Source organism: Diplotaxodon limnothrissa, linkage group LG11, assembly GCF_057381915.1.
Source record: "Diplotaxodon limnothrissa isolate DT_005_m linkage group LG11, D_limnothrissa_male_GT1.1, whole genome shotgun sequence".
In the NCBI taxonomy this organism is placed as follows: domain Eukaryota; kingdom Metazoa; phylum Chordata; class Actinopteri; order Cichliformes; family Cichlidae; genus Diplotaxodon; species Diplotaxodon limnothrissa.
Window position 1 is genome coordinate 80,655 of NC_140606.1, and position 15,380 is coordinate 96,034.

The window sequence follows — 15,380 nt, forward strand, 5'->3', positions numbered from 1 at the left end:
GACGACATCTGCAACAATGACAGACCACGTCACTGGAGATTGGTCACCCTTTTCTGAGAGGGAGCAGGACAAAGAGAGCGAACCGACACTCACCGCTCCTCCAGAGACTCCACAAATGTCAGAACCCGCTCCGGCGGCACCGAGGGACCAGAGAGTGAAAAGGACCGTCGTCACATCCCAAGAGACTCCAATCCAGGAGTTTTCACCTTCTCCTCTCTCTCCCCCCATCCAACCACCACAACCTGTGGAGGAGATGAACACTGAGGTGCTTGACCTCACACAGGGGGAATCCACCCCCCAAAAGACAAAGCAAAATAACACAGCTACAGTGACTGAACCACAACGAGTGACTCACCTGGGCCCACGTCGCAGCGACGTAGACAGGCTAAACTCCTGCGTACAGACTCAACTCCAAATGAGAATAACAGAGGAACCGTCTCCATCGTCTTCTCCTCCTTCACCAGCCTCATCAGAACAGCAGGTGCGGACCCCAACAAGACATCCCAACACCCGCAAGAAACTGAAAGACTGGCATCTACACATCAAGGAGCCTTGGATCATCGTCGGCGATTCCAACGTCAGCAGACTTCCTCCCTTTGCAGATGACAGCCTGCAGATCGACAGCTTCCCGGGAGCCAAATGGTGGCATGCTGAGAATCTGCTGGAGAGAGCCACCACTGACACATCAGTGACAACACTGGTCCTGTCCTTTGGAATTAACAATAGATCACAAAGAGACAAAACTGTGCCAATACTGGAGCTGAAAAGGGCACTGAGAGCAGCTCGAGAAAAGTTCCCTGAAGCTGACATTTTTGTGCCTGAAATTAACTTTTCTTCTGCCCTTCCTCAGGTAGAACAAGACACGTTACTCCACCTGAATGCTTTCATTACAGGCTTAAAGAACCACATCCCAGCTCTCACTCCAGACATTTTCACCACAGAAGGTGACGACATTCATTGGTCACGTGGTACATCTGAAGCCATGCTACAACACTGGGAGATGTACCTAAACGGACAATCCCCATAAGCCCTGTACATTGGGGGGGGGTGAGTGATGATGAAAAGAATGTAATTGATGGTGTGATGAACTTGTCTAAAACATTTCAACCTACCACTGCTCAGAGGACCCTGTTAAATAGAGGCCTTACCTTTATACCGACGAAAGGCTACAATAGAAATTTACGACTACAGTGTAAATATGACATCCAACAGTATCACAGACGGGTCAAATTGGCCATATTTTATAGAGATAAGACCAATTCGGAACCACGGCCTTTCACTCCAAAATCGGACTGGTCTCCGCCCATTGGTCAGCTTCCACCACAGGTACTGACCTTGGTGAAAGCGGACCACGAATACTTCCAGAACCAATTCCGTATAGACCGCATTAAACCCAATTTAACATCAGAGGAAACAAAAGCGCTAACGGAATTGAAAACGAACAAACAAATCATCATAAAACCGGCAGACAAAGGTAGTGCTGTGGTTATTCTCGACAGAGAACAATATCTGGAGGAGGGCTACAGGCAACTTAATGATAAAACATATTATAAGAAATTAAAAAAACCCATCTATTTAGAAACAATGCCAATAGTGGAGAAAATTATTAATAATCTACATCAAAAGAAATTCATCAACATTAAGCAAAGGAACTATTTACTCGGGTCCTCTGAACCACGGGGAAGACTCTTTTACATGCTTCCAAAAATCCATAAGGAGCCCACTAAGTGGAGTATTCCTTTCCAGGTCCCTCCAGGTAGACCTATTGTCTCGGACTGTGACAGTGAGACATATTACACAGCCGAATACTTGGACCATTTTCTGAATCCCTTGTCCATAAGACACGCAAGCTATATAAAGGACACGTATGACTTTGTTGAGAAAGTCAAACAAATAGAGGTGCCCGTTGACTCTTTTCTGTTCTCCATGGATATTGATAGTCTTTATACAAACATAGACATCGGGGAGGGAATCAACTCCATTAGGAGAATTTTCCAAAAATATCCAAATAAGAAGAGACCAGATAAAGAACTGTTACAGCTATTGGAAATCAATCTGATGAGGAATGATTTTGAGTTTAACGGAGACTTCTATTTGCAGATAAAGGGGACTGCCATGGGGAAAAAGTTTGCACCGGCGTATGCCAACATTTTTATGGCAGAGTGGGAAACCTTGGCCCTTAATAAGTGTGTGAAAAAACCACTGCACTATTACCGATTCTTAGATGACATCTGGGGTATTTGGCAACATTCAGAGCAGGATTTTGAAGTGTTTTTGAGGACTCTTAATGACCACAATGCTTCCATTAAACTAAAATCAACCATCAACAAAACCTCAATTGACTTTTTAGATACAACCACATTCAAGGGCCCCAATTTCCTTAATGACCAGAAATTGGATATAAAAGTTTTTTTCAAGCCCACAGACACACATGCCCTTCTGTTCAAAACGAGCCTGCATCCTAAACACACATTTGCTGGCATAATCAAGTCCCAATTGCTCAGATTCCACCGAATCTGCACGCAGCGGACTGATTTTGATAAAGCAGTCAAAATCCTATTCTCAGCACTCTCCACTAGGGGGTATTCTCGCTCCTTCTTAAGACAGTGCTTCAACTCTTACCTGCAAATTAAACCCATTGATGTCTCTCCTCTCCTCCCACTGATTGTCACATATGCCCCCTCCACCTGCAAAATGGTCAGAGTCATCAAGAACAATTTCCAGAAATTTGCTCAGGATACACAATTGCTACAGGATCATAAGGTAATTGCAGCCTTCAGGAGAAATAAAAACTTACATGATCTCCTGATTAAAGCAAAGGTTCCGCCTCTCTCTGAGCCTAGACGCAGAGACCAGGGGCAATTTTTCCAGCACCGTAAATGGTTGCGCAGTCGTTTTAATGGAAATGTTTTTCTGTCTTTGTGCAAAGGTACCCCAAGGTCCAAAAATTGTGTGTACTTGATCAGCTGTAAGAAATGTGGAATCCAATATGTGGGTGAAACGGGAAACACACTCTTAACTAGATTCACTCAGCACAGGTATAACATTCTACATAAAAAGAACACTCACACATACCTGGTAAAACACTTTTTGTCACATGGCTGGGACTCTGTTACAGCAACTGTAATCCAGCTCAATCCGAGGTGGACACCACAGCTGAGGAGGAGAGCTGAAAAGACCTGGATAGCCAAATTAGACACGGTTCACCCAAGAGGCCTCAATGAAAAGGGATTTAGGTGAACCAAACCCAAGACATTGTGTATAGTTGTTATTGTTGCTCTCATGTTTACATTTTTGTGCTTGAGGAGATATGTTTCAGTTTTCTGTGTAGGACAGTGGAGGAGAACCCCACCCCTGAAACCGGCCCTTAACCTAACCTCAGTGGACCCCATGCAGGAGGTAAATTTGGCCCTAAACCTAACCGTATTTACCCCTATGCAAAAGTCAACCCCAGACCTAAACCTAACCATCCAATTAGCTTATTGGCTATTCCCCTTACCCCTAAAACAGGCCCTAATCCTAACCTCAGTGGGCCCAACATAAGGGACAATTTCGGCCCTTAACTTAACCTCAGTGGGGTCCATACCACCTTAAACCTTTTTCACACAAACTCACCTTAAACTCCATTTGAAGTGTACTTTGGGGGCTCCTGAACGTCTGAGAGGAGAACAGGTGTGGTCTGTGCATTGGAGCCCGGCCCCCTTCGGGGACCGGACTCCCAAATTTGTTTTCCCCTAACCCTTCCGGCATAGCCGGGCCTATTCTTTCCCCACACCCTAACCAGCCTGTGCCTCCTGGGATTGGTGGTGCCCCTGCCCATTGCCTCTCTCCCTCATTGTGGGGAGCCCCCCACCCACTACCCTGTCCTTACCCTAACCCCATTGCCCCCCTCCCCCCTCCCCTTCTAGCCCTAACCCTAAGGGACACTTAAAAGCCTAAATGAAGAGAACAAAGGACAAGAAAGTCAGAAAAAAAGAAAGAAACAGAGTACACAAGGAAAGGATTTACAGGAAGGGGGTGCCATAACAGAAAAATACAGAACATAGGACGGGATGTCTAAAAGGAAGGGGGTGCCATTTAAAGAAATAAGAATAAAGAAAAGAACATCAGAAAAATAAAGAGAAAGAATAAAGAGCAAGAATAAGAATAAAGAACAAGAGAAAAACTAAAGAACAACAGAAATACAAAGAGAAAGATAAAGAAAAACAGAATGAATAAAGAACAAATGAAAGAATAAAGAACAAACAGAAATACAAAGAGAAAGATAAAGAAAAACAGAAAGAACAAAGAACAGAAAAAGTTTGAAAAAGGGAGAGCTAAAGCAGAAAAAACTGAGAGTAAAGAAAAAACTAAGAAACAGAAAAAGTTAAGAAAAACAGAAAGGAAAAAGAAAAGTATAAAAGGCCAAGAGTGGCGAAACAGAACACAAAAGCGGGTGGGCCAGCCTGAAGAAGGCTCAGAGAAGCCGAAACGTCGCGAAGGCCCACCACAGTGCACTACACCCGCTTAGGGTAATTTTTTGATCAGGGGGCACCAATACCAGTCCCATGGATGGACCGTGCACCTAGGTTCCGGCATAGCCGGGCCTATTCTTTCCCCACACCCTAACCAGCCTGTGCCTCCTGGGATTGGTGGTGCCCCTGCCCATTGCCTCTCTCCCTCATTGTGGGGAGCCCCCCACCCACTACCCTGTCCTTACCCTAACCCCATTGCCCCCCTCCCCCCTCCCCTTCTAGCCCTAACCCTAAGGGACACTTAAAAGCCTAAATGAAGAGAACAAAGGACAAGAAAGTCAGAAAAAAAGAAAGAAACAGAGTACACAAGGAAAGGATTTACAGGAAGGGGGTGCCATAACAGAAAAATACAGAACATAGGACGGGATGTCTAAAAGGAAGGGGGTGCCATTTAAAGAAATAAGAATAAAGAAAAGAACATCAGAAAAATAAAGAGAAAGAATAAAGAGCAAGAATAAGAATAAAGAACAAGAGAAAAACTAAAGAACAACAGAAATACAAAGAGAAAGATAAAGAAAAACAGAATGAATAAAGAACAAATGAAAGAATAAAGAACAAACAGAAATACAAAGAGAAAGATAAAGAAAAACAGAAAGAACAAAGAACAGAAAAAGTTTGAAAAAGGGAGAGCTAAAGCAGAAAAAACTGAGAGTAAAGAAAAAACTAAGAAACAGAAAAAGTTAAGAAAAACAGAAAGGAAAAAGAAAAGTATAAAAGGCCAAGAGTGGCGAAACAGAACACAAAAGCGGGTGGGCCAGCCTGAAGAAGGCTCAGAGAAGCCGAAACGTCGCGAAGGCCCACCACAGTGCACTACACCCGCTTAGGGTAATTTTTTGATCAGGGGGCACCAATACCAGTCCCATGGATGGACCGTGCACCTAGGTTCCGGCATAGCCGGGCCTATTCTTTCCCCACACCCTAACCAGCCTGTGCCTCCTGGGATTGGTGGTGCCCCTGCCCATTGCCTCTCTCCCTCATTGTGGGGAGCCCCCCACCCACTACCCTGTCCTTACCCTAACCCCATTGCCCCCCTCCCCCCTCCCCTTCTAGCCCTAACCCTAAGGGACACTTAAAAGCCTAAATGAAGAGAACAAAGGACAAGAAAGTCAGAAAAAAAGAAAGAAACAGAGTACACAAGGAAAGGATTTACAGGAAGGGGGTGCCATAACAGAAAAATACAGAACATAGGACGGGATGTCTAAAAGGAAGGGGGTGCCATTTAAAGAAATAAGAATAAAGAAAAGAACATCAGAAAAATAAAGAGAAAGAATAAAGAGCAAGAATAAGAATAAAGAACAAGAGAAAAACTAAAGAACAACAGAAATACAAAGAGAAAGATAAAGAAAAACAGAATGAATAAAGAACAAATGAAAGAATAAAGAACAAACAGAAATACAAAGAGAAAGATAAAGAAAAACAGAAAGAACAAAGAACAGAAAAAGTTTGAAAAAGGGAGAGCTAAAGCAGAAAAAACTGAGAGTAAAGAAAAAACTAAGAAACAGAAAAAGTTAAGAAAAACAGAAAGGAAAAAGAAAAGTATAAAAGGCCAAGAGTGGCGAAACAGAACACAAAAGCGGGTGGGCCAGCCTGAAGAAGGCTCAGAGAAGCCGAAACGTCGCGAAGGCCCACCACAGTGCACTACACCCGCTTAGGGTAATTTTTTGATCAGGGGGCACCAATACCAGTCCCATGGATGGACCGTGCACCTAGGTTCCGGCATAGCCGGGCCTATTCTTTCCCCACACCCTAACCAGCCTGTGCCTCCTGGGATTGGTGGTGCCCCTGCCCATTGCCTCTCTCCCTCATTGTGGGGAGCCCCCCACCCACTACCCTGTCCTTACCCTAACCCCATTGCCCCCCTCCCCCCTCCCCTTCTAGCCCTAACCCTAAGGGACACTTAAAAGCCTAAATGAAGAGAACAAAGGACAAGAAAGTCAGAAAAAAAGAAAGAAACAGAGTACACAAGGAAAGGATTTACAGGAAGGGGGTGCCATAACAGAAAAATACAGAACATAGGACGGGATGTCTAAAAGGAAGGGGGTGCCATTTAAAGAAATAAGAATAAAGAAAAGAACATCAGAAAAATAAAGAGAAAGAATAAAGAGCAAGAATAAGAATAAAGAACAAGAGAAAAACTAAAGAACAACAGAAATACAAAGAGAAAGATAAAGAAAAACAGAATGAATAAAGAACAAATGAAAGAATAAAGAACAAACAGAAATACAAAGAGAAAGATAAAGAAAAACAGAAAGAACAAAGAACAGAAAAAGTTTGAAAAAGGGAGAGCTAAAGCAGAAAAAACTGAGAGTAAAGAAAAAACTAAGAAACAGAAAAAGTTAAGAAAAACAGAAAGGAAAAAGAAAAGTATAAAAGGCCAAGAGTGGCGAAACAGAACACAAAAGCGGGTGGGCCAGCCTGAAGAAGGCTCAGAGAAGCCGAAACGTCGCGAAGGCCCACCACAGTGCACTACACCCGCTTAGGGTAATTTTTTGATCAGGGGGCACCAATACCAGTCCCATGGATGGACCGTGCACCTAGGTTCCGGCATAGCCGGGCCTATTCTTTCCCCACACCCTAACCAGCCTGTGCCTCCTGGGATTGGTGGTGCCCCTGCCCATTGCCTCTCTCCCTCATTGTGGGGAGCCCCCCACCCACTACCCTGTCCTTACCCTAACCCCATTGCCCCCCTCCCCCCTCCCCTTCTAGCCCTAACCCTAAGGGACACTTAAAAGCCTAAATGAAGAGAACAAAGGACAAGAAAGTCAGAAAAAAAGAAAGAAACAGAGTACACAAGGAAAGGATTTACAGGAAGGGGGTGCCATAACAGAAAAATACAGAACATAGGACGGGATGTCTAAAAGGAAGGGGGTGCCATTTAAAGAAATAAGAATAAAGAAAAGAACATCAGAAAAATAAAGAGAAAGAATAAAGAGCAAGAATAAGAATAAAGAACAAGAGAAAAACTAAAGAACAACAGAAATACAAAGAGAAAGATAAAGAAAAACAGAATGAATAAAGAACAAATGAAAGAATAAAGAACAAACAGAAATACAAAGAGAAAGATAAAGAAAAACAGAAAGAACAAAGAACAGAAAAAGTTTGAAAAAGGGAGAGCTAAAGCAGAAAAAACTGAGAGTAAAGAAAAAACTAAGAAACAGAAAAAGTTAAGAAAAACAGAAAGGAAAAAGAAAAGTATAAAAGGCCAAGAGTGGCGAAACAGAACACAAAAGCGGGTGGGCCAGCCTGAAGAAGGCTCAGAGAAGCCGAAACGTCGCGAAGGCCCACCACAGTGCACTACACCCGCTTAGGGTAATTTTTTGATCAGGGGGCACCAATACCAGTCCCATGGATGGACCGTGCACCTAGGTTCCGGCATAGCCGGGCCTATTCTTTCCCCACACCCTAACCCTAACCCTAACCCTATCATGCACATTTCCCAGGGCCAGTGGTGTTGGCTAAGGCCATTCACATTTCACCAGGGCCAGTGGTGCTGACCAATACCATCCATATTTCACCAGGGACAGTGTTGTTAGATGAGGCCATCCACATTACACCAGGGCCTGTGCTACTGGGTGAGGCCAACTACATTTCACCAGGGACAGTGTTGTTAGATGAGGCCATCCACATTTCACAAGGGCCTGCATTGCTGGCTCATGCCATCCACATAACAACAGGGCCTGTGCTACTGGCTGAGGCCAAATACATTTCACCAGGGCCTGTGCTAGTCGTTGATGCCAGCCACATTATACCAGCGCAAGTGGTGCTGTCCAAAACCATCCACATTTCACCACGGCCAGTGTTGTTGGATGAGGCCATCCACATTACACCTGGGCCTGTGGTGCTGATCGATATCATGCACATTTCCCAGGGCCAGTGGTGTTGGCTAAGGCCATTCACATTACACCAGAGACAGTGCTTCCTGTGAGGCCATCTTAACCAAACCAGGGACTGTGCTTTTGGCTGAGGCCATCCGCATTACATCAGGGCCTGTGATGCCGACTTCTACCATCCACATTACACCAGGGACAGTGCTTGCTTTGAGGCCATCTTCAAACCACCAGGGCCTCTGCTGCTCGTTGATGCCATCCACATTACGCCTGGGCCTGTGGTGCTGACCGATATCATGCACATTTCACCAGGGCCAGTGGTGTTGGCTAAGGTCATTCACATTACACCAGGGCCTTTGCTACTGGCTTAGGACATTTACATTACACCAGGGTGTGGTCATGGCTGAGGCCAACTACATATCACCAGGGCCTGTATTGGTGCCTGATCCCATCGACAATATACAAAGGCCTGTGCTACTGCCTGATGCCATCCACATTAAACCAGGGCCAGTGCTCCCTGTGAGGCCATCTTCACAAAACCAGGGCCTTTGTTGCTGGCTGAGGCCATCCTCATTTCACCAGGGCCTGCGTTGCTTGGTCATGCCATCCACATTACACCAGGGACTGTGCTACTGGTTGAGGCCAACTACATTTCACCAGTGCTTGTGTTGCTGGCTGACGATATCCACAATACACAAGGGCATGTGATACTGGCTGATGCCATCCACATTACACCAGGGGCAGTGGTGTTGGCTAAGGCCATTCACATTACACCAGGGCCAGTGGTGCTGACCAATACCATCCATATTTCACCAGGGACAGTGTTGTTAGATGAGGCCATCCACATTTCACAAGGGCCTGCATTGCTGGCTCATGCCATCCACATAACAACAGGGCCTGTGCTACTGGCTGAGGCCAACTACATTTCACCAGGGCCTGTGCTAGTCGTTGATGCCATCCACATTATACCAGCGCAAGTGGTGCTGTCCAAAACCATCCACGTTTCACCACGGTCAGTGTTGTTGGATGAGGCCATCCACATTACACCTGGGCCTGTGGTGCTGATCGATATCATGCACATTTCCCAGGGCCAGTGGTGTTGGCTAAGGCCATTCACATTACACCAGAGACAGTGCTTCCTGTGAGGCCATCTTAACCAAACCAGGGACTGTGCTTTTGGCTGAGGCCATCCGCATTACATCAGGGCCTTTGATGCCGACTTCTACCATCCACATTACACCAGGGACAGTGCTTCCTTTGAGGCCATCTTCACCCCACCAGGGCCTCTGCTGCTCGTTGATGCCATCCACATTACGCTTGGGCCTGTGGTGCTGACCGATATCATGCACATTTCACCAGGGCCAGTGGTGTTGGCTAAGGTCATTCACATTACACCAGGGCCATTGCTACTGGCTTAGGACATTTACATTACACCAGGGTGTGGTTATTGCTGAGGCCGACTACATATCACCAGGGCCTGTATTGGTGCCTGATCCCATCGACAATATACAAGGCCTGTGCTACTGCCTGATGCCATCCACATTAAACCAGGGCCAGTGCTCCCTGTCAGGCCATCTTCACAACACCAGGGCCTTTGTTGCTGGCTGAGGCCATCCTCATTTCACCAGGGCCTGCGTTGCTTGGTCATGCCATCCACATTACACCTGGGCCTGTGGTGCTGACCGATATCATGCACATTTCCCCGGGCCAGTGATGTTGGCTAAGGCCATTCACATTACACCAGAGACAGCGCTTCCTGTGAGGCCATCTTAACCAAACCAGGGACTGTGCTTTTGGCTGAGGCCATCCGCATTACATCAGGGCCTGTGATGCCGACTTCTACCATCCACATTACACCAGGGACAGTGCTTCCTTTGAGGCCATCTTCACCCCACCAGGGCCTCTGCTGCTCGTTGATGCCATCCACATTACGCCTGGGCCTGTGGTGCTGACCGATATCATGCACATTTCCCAGGGCCAGTGGTGTTGGCTAAGGCCATTCACATTTCACCAGGGCCAGTGGTGCTGACCAATACCATCCATATTTCACCAGGGACAGTGTTGTTAGATGAGGCCATCCACATTACACCAGGGCCTGTGCTACTGGGTGAGGCCAACTACATTTCACCAGGGACAGTGTTGTTAGATGAGGCCATCCACATTTCACAAGGGCCTGCATTGCTGGCTCATGCCATCCACATAACAACAGGGCCTGTGCTACTGGCTGAGGCCAAATACATTTCACCAGGGCCTGTGCTAGTCGTTGATGCCATCCACATTATACCAGCGCAAGTGGTGCTGTCCAAAACCATCCACATTTCACCACGGCCAGTGTTGTTGGATGAGGCCATCCACATTACACCTGGGCCTGTGGTGCTGATCGATATCATGCACATTTCCCAGGGCCAGTGGTGTTGGCTAAGGCCATTCACATTACACCAGAGACAGTGCTTCCTGTGAGGCCATCTTAACCAAACCAGGGACTGTGCTTTTGGCTGAGGCCATCCGCATTACATCAGGGCCTGTGATGCCGACTTCTACCATCCACATTACACCAGGGACAGTGCTTGCTTTGAGGCCATCTTCAAACCACCAGGGCCTCTGCTGCTCGTTGATGCCATCCACATTACGCCTGGGCCTGTGGTGCTGACCGATATCATGCACATTTCACCAGGGCCAGTGGTGTTGGCTAAGGTCATTCACATTACACCAGGGCCTTTGCTACTGGCTTAGGACATTTACATTACACCAGGGTGTGGTCATGGCTGAGGCCAACTACATATCACCAGGGCCTGTATTGGTGCCTGATCCCATCGACAATATACAAAGGCCTGTGCTACTGCCTGATGCCATCCACATTAAACCAGGGCCAGTGCTCCCTGTGAGGCCATCTTCACAAAACCAGGGCCTTTGTTGCTGGCTGAGGCCATCCTCATTTCACCAGGGCCTGCGTTGCTTGGTCATGCCATCCACATTACACCAGGGACTGTGCTACTGGTTGAGGCCAACTACATTTCACCAGTGCTTGTGTTGCTGGCTGACGATATCCACAATACACAAGGGCATGTGATACTGGCTGATGCCATCCACATTACACCAGGGGCAGTGGTGTTGGCTAAGGCCATTCACATTACACCAGGGCCAGTGGTGCTGACCAATACCATCCATATTTCACCAGGGACAGTGTTGTTAGATGAGGCCATCCACATTTCACAAGGGCCTGCATTGCTGGCTCATGCCATCCACATAACAACAGGGCCTGTGCTACTGGCTGAGGCCAAATACATTTCACCAGGGCCTGTGCTAGTCGTTGATGCCAGCCACATTATACCAGCGCAAGTGGTGCTGTCCAAAACCATCCACATTTCACCACGGCCAGTGTTGTTGGATGAGGCCATCCACATTACACCTGGGCCTGTGGTGCTGATCGATATCATGCACATTTCCCAGGGCCAGTGGTGTTGGCTAAGGCCATTCACATTACACCAGAGACAGTGCTTCCTGTGAGGCCATCTTAACCAAACCAGGGACTGTGCTTTTGGCTGAGGCCATCCGCATTACATCAGGGCCTTTGATGCCGACTTCTACCATCCACATTACACCAGGGACAGTGCTTCCTTTGAGGCCATCTTCACCCCACCAGGGCCTCTGCTGCTCGTTGATGCCATCCACATTACGCTTGGGCCTGTGGTGCTGACCGATATCATGCACATTTCACCAGGGCCAGTGGTGTTGGCTAAGGTCATTCACATTACACCAGGGCCATTGCTACTGGCTTAGGACATTTACATTACACCAGGGTGTGGTTATTGCTGAGGCCGACTACATATCACCAGGGCCTGTATTGGTGCCTGATCCCATCGACAATATACAAGGCCTGTGCTACTGCCTGATGCCATCCACATTAAACCAGGGCCAGTGCTCCCTGTCAGGCCATCTTCACAACACCAGGGCCTTTGTTGCTGGCTGAGGCCATCCTCATTTCACCAGGGCCTGCGTTGCTTGGTCATGCCATCCACATTACACCTGGGCCTGTGGTGCTGACCGATATCATGCACATTTCCCCGGGCCAGTGATGTTGGCTAAGGCCATTCACATTACACCAGAGACAGCGCTTCCTGTGAGGCCATCTTAACCAAACCAGGGACTGTGCTTTTGGCTGAGGCCATCCGCATTACATCAGGGCCTGTGATGCCGACTTCTACCATCCACATTACACCAGGGACAGTGCTTCCTTTGAGGCCATCTTCACCCCACCAGGGCCTCTGCTGCTCGTTGATGCCATCCACATTACGCCTGGGCCTGTGGTGCTGACCGATATCATGCACATTTCCCAGGGCCAGTGGTGTTGGCTAAGGCCATTCACATTTCACCAGGGCCAGTGGTGCTGACCAATACCATCCATATTTCACCAGGGACAGTGTTGTTAGATGAGGCCATCCACATTACACCAGGGCCTGTGCTACTGGGTGAGGCCAACTACATTTCACCAGGGACAGTGTTGTTAGATGAGGCCATCCACATTTCACAAGGGCCTGCATTGCTGGCTCATGCCATCCACATAACAACAGGGCCTGTGCTACTGGCTGAGGCCAAATACATTTCACCAGGGCCTGTGCTAGTCGTTGATGCCATCCACATTATACCAGCGCAAGTGGTGCTGTCCAAAACCATCCACATTTCACCACGGCCAGTGTTGTTGGATGAGGCCATCCACATTACACCTGGGCCTGTGGTGCTGATCGATATCATGCACATTTCCCAGGGCCAGTGGTGTTGGCTAAGGCCATTCACATTACACCAGAGACAGTGCTTCCTGTGAGGCCATCTTAACCAAACCAGGGACTGTGCTTTTGGCTGAGGCCATCCGCATTACATCAGGGCCTGTGATGCCGACTTCTACCATCCACATTACACCAGGGACAGTGCTTGCTTTGAGGCCATCTTCAAACCACCAGGGCCTCTGCTGCTCGTTGATGCCATCCACATTACGCCTGGGCCTGTGGTGCTGACCGATATCATGCACATTTCACCAGGGCCAGTGGTGTTGGCTAAGGTCATTCACATTACACCAGGGCCTTTGCTACTGGCTTAGGACATTTACATTACACCAGGGTGTGGTCATGGCTGAGGCCAACTACATATCACCAGGGCCTGTATTGGTGCCTGATCCCATCGACAATATACAAAGGCCTGTGCTACTGCCTGATGCCATCCACATTAAACCAGGGCCAGTGCTCCCTGTCAGGCCATCTTCACAAAACCAGGGCCTTTGTTGCTGGCTGAGGCCATCCTCATTTCACCAGGGCCTGCGTTGCTTGGTCATGCCATCCACATTACACCAGGGACTGTGCTACTGGTTGAGGCCAACTACATTTCACCAGTGCTTGTGTTGCTGGCTGACGATATCCACAATACACAAGGGCATGTGATACTGGCTGATGCCATCCACATTACACCAGGGGCAGTGGTGTTGGCTAAGGCCATTCACATTACACCAGGGCCAGTGGTGCTGACCAATACCATCCATATTTCACCAGGGACAGTGTTGTTAGATGAGGCCATCCACATTTCACAAGGGCCTGCATTGCTGGCTCATGCCATCCACATAACAACAGGGCCTGTGCTACTGGCTGAGGCCAAATACATTTCACCAGGGCCTGTGCTAGTCGTTGATGCCAGCCACATTATACCAGCGCAAGTGGTGCTGTCCAAAACCATCCACATTTCACCACGGCCAGTGTTGTTGGATGAGGCCATCCACATTACACCTGGGCCTGTGGTGCTGATCGATATCATGCACATTTCCCAGGGCCAGTGGTGTTGGCTAAGGCCATTCACATTACACCAGAGACAGTGCTTCCTGTGAGGCCATCTTAACCAAACCAGGGACTGTGCTTTTGGCTGAGGCCATCCGCATTACATCAGGGCCTGTGATGCCGACTTCTACCATCCACATTACACCAGGGACAGTGCTTGCTTTGAGGCCATCTTCAAACCACCAGGGCCTCTGCTGCTCGTTGATGCCATCCACATTACGCCTGGGCCTGTGGTGCTGACCGATATCATGCACATTTCACCAGGGCCAGTGGTGTTGGCTAAGGTCATTCACATTACACCAGGGCCTTTGCTACTGGCTTAGGACATTTACATTACACCAGGGTGTGGTCATGGCTGAGGCCAACTACATATCACCAGGGCCTGTATTGGTGCCTGATCCCATCGACAATATACAAAGGCCTGTGCTACTGCCTGATGCCATCCACATTAAACCAGGGCCAGTGCTCCCTGTCAGGCCATCTTCACAACACCAGGGCCTTTGTTGCTGGCTGAGGCCATCCTCATTTCACCAGGGCCTGCGTTGCTTGGTCATGCCATCCACATTACACCAGGGACTGTGCTACTGGTTGAGGCCAACTACATTTCACCAGTGCTTGTGTTGCTGGCTGACGATATCCACAATACACAAGGGCATGTGATACTGGCTGATGCCATCCACATTACACCAGGGGCAGTGGTGTTGGCTAAGGCCATTCACATTACACCAGGGCCAGTGGTGCTGACCAATACCATCCATATTTCACCAGGGACAGTGTTGTTAGATGAGGCCATCCACATTTCACAAGGGCCTGCATTGCTGGCTCATGCCATCCACATAACAACAGGGCCTGTGCTACTGGCTGAGGCCTACTACATTTCACCAGGGCCTGTGCTAGTCATTGATGCCATCCACATTATACCAGCGCAAGTGGTGCTGTCCAAAATCATCCACGTTTCACCACGGTCAGTGTTGTTGGATGAGGCCATCCACATTACACCTGGGCCTGTGGTGCTGATCGATATCATGCACATTTCCCAGGGCCAGTGGTGTTGGCTAAGGCCATTCACATTACACCAGAGACAGTGCTTCCTGTGAGGCCATCTTAACCAAACCAGGGACTGTGCTTTTGGCTGAGGCCATCCGCATTACATCAGGGCCTTTGATGCCGACTTCTACCATCCACATTACACCAGGGACAGTGCTTCCTTTGAGGCCATC